Here is a 2,666-nt window from a genome sequence, read left to right as displayed (position 1 = left end):
ATATATATATATATATATATATATATATATATATATAAAACATTGATTAGAGAACAAACATCAAATTCGAGTCAATGACTTTATATAACACCACAAGCTTCCATACATTTGATCATATATAAATATTTCCATGGCTTTTAACATATAAAGAATACATATATAAAAAAACGCAGAAGGTTAAAAATATATATGCAAATAAAAATGCAACTATATAGAATGGCCTATCAAGAAGGTATATACAATCGACTAAAATTCTAAAGCGTGTCATGCGACTAAAATTCTAAATAAAATCTCATATCAATTGACTGAAAGAATTTTTTTTACTCCCCTCAATTAAAAAGATCTAAGTTACTAATGTGAGATAGATGTAGGTGTAGCAGAGAATAGGGTTTATACCATTTCCAAATATAATAGACCCAACGTATTGTATATTATACATTTTCTACCCCCTCGTCTTTGGAAGAGCTGATGAAAATCAGGATTTGTGGAAATTAATGGGAGCAGTTTGAGGCCATTTCCCATTTTGCGCTTCATTTCTAATTTATGAAATCATTTGTTCTTGGTATTTTTGCAAACCAAAATACCTATGTATGTAATTTCTCATTAAAATAACTCTGAATTCAAAGAGTGCTTCCATTATCATATCTGATGGAAAAATAAGTATTTCCAATATGATCTCAGTAACTGCAATTGAGAATATATTTCCAAAGCTAATTTACTCTCAGGATTATCTGCTTTATCTGTTTGATTCTTACATGGTTGATTATAGTTGTCTCCAGTGAAATTTTTACTAAGATGTATCGATTGAGCAACTATTATTATTTTTATTTTTATGATTATATTACTAGGAATTTAAATATAGAGTCTTGTGATGGTTGCTTAAATATTCTGTCACTGTTCTTTCTTTGATCACACTTGATTCACAAATGCTTGTTCTTCCCTATTTTATTTTATTTTCATTTATTATTTATTTTTTTATCTATTTATGAGCTCCAATCATTTGTTACGTCTCTCGTCAGTTCTGATTGGTCATATTTGTGTCACTTCGGTCGCTGCTTAAATACTCACTCAGTCCATCTCTCTGGATACGCAGTTATAAAAGGACGAAAATCCCAGTTTGTCGGTTTGAAGTTTATTGTATCATCTGGAATCTAGCCCTGATCATTATCATATCTTTATCACCAGGTCACTCTGCCCTGTCAGAAGATTTAGGAAATTAAATATAGGTGCAGGCGTGGCCATGTGGTTAAAAGGTTTGCTTTGCGACCACCTGGTTTTGAGTTCAGTCCCCATATATATAGCACCATGGGCAAGTATCTTCTTAGTATATAACTTAATACTTGTGAGTGAATTTGGTTGACAGAAACTCTATGGAAGCCCAAGATATGTGTGTGTGTATTTATGCTTATATATATATATATATATATATATATATATATATGTTCTCTGAAAGAAATGGATTTATATCAAAGAATGAATCTAGACTGAGTATCTACCCGGAATGTAAGTGTGTATATGCATATTTGAATTAGGAGCTATTTGACCTGCATATATGTATAGGTGCAGGTGTGGTTGTCTCTTAAGAAGCTTGCTTCCAAACCACATGGTTCTGGGTTCAGTCCCACTGTATGGCACCTTGGGTAAGTGTCTTCTACTATAGCCTTAGGCCAACCGAAGATGTATATATATATGTGTGTGTTAGTGTGTTTAAATCCCTGTAACTTAGTGGTTTGGCAAAGAATAAAAATCCTTTCTGAGCCCTGTAAACTCCAAGGGCTGGTTTCCGTGGCATATATATATATATTTGCCCCTGGATGGGACACTAGTCTGTTGCAGGATTATTCAATTTTGCCTGCAGAATGGACCGAAATGTCAAGAACACAGCCCTAAGTTGTTTTACTAAATTCTTTATTATATTCAAAATTAATTGAAACAAACACAGAGCATCTCAAAATAAATATAAAAATGGTAAAAGCAGTAGTTTTCATCTGGTGTCCATACGGGCTTTGGGGTTCCATAGAAGATTTTGGTTAAAGCTAATCTGCAATAAATTGTTTAGACATCTTCAATACACCAAATATAGTAACAATCTTTTTTATGTATTTCCTAATAATATTTAATTATAAAAACAGAATAGGATTTTTAAACACTGAATGGCTATAAGGGTCCAATGGAATAAAGTAGGAATGGAAGGGGTCTACAGGCAAAAAAGGGTTGAGAAACACTGGTGTAAACAAACAAACAAACTACAAAATTAATGGCATGGCTTATTTTTTTGTTAAATCTTTTCTCTAGTTTTTTTTTTTTTTTCGATGTTAGTTTTTGGTTCTTTTATAATATTTATGTAAATATACAAACATGTATTGCATAGTTCTATATTTAAGGGATGAGGAATTATGTCATTATTTTACATTTGATGGATATTTGTCCTCATCTTGTCGTTAACACAATGTTTCAGTTGATATACCCGCGGGCATATGGTGTAGTGGTTAAGAGCGCAGGCTACTAACCCCAAGATTCTGAGATTGATTCCAGGCAGTGACCTGAATAATAATATTAATGATAATAATGACATCAAAAAATACCTTAGGAATGAGAACCCAGGTTCGAAATTTCCCCAAGACACTTGATGAAGGCTGGAGGGTATATCAACCAAAACGTTGTGT

The 2,666-nt window shown here is 32.3% G+C and overlaps 1 protein-coding gene across 47 annotated transcripts in view; it reads left to right on the top strand.

Moving 5' to 3' along the window:
• The window catches only part of LOC106869145 (SWI/SNF-related matrix-associated actin-dependent regulator of chromatin subfamily D member 1), a 74,847-nt gene that overhangs the window by 21,996 nt on the left and 50,185 nt on the right, over positions 1-2,666 (top strand). The window lies entirely within an intron of this gene.

The sequence above is a fragment of the Octopus bimaculoides genome, chromosome 9 (genome assembly GCF_001194135.2).
Source record: "Octopus bimaculoides isolate UCB-OBI-ISO-001 chromosome 9, ASM119413v2, whole genome shotgun sequence".
Classification (NCBI taxonomy): Eukaryota; Metazoa; Mollusca; class Cephalopoda; order Octopoda; family Octopodidae; genus Octopus; species Octopus bimaculoides.
The sequence above is the reverse complement of the archived record's forward strand: the minus strand, read 5'-3'. Positions and strand labels throughout refer to the sequence as shown.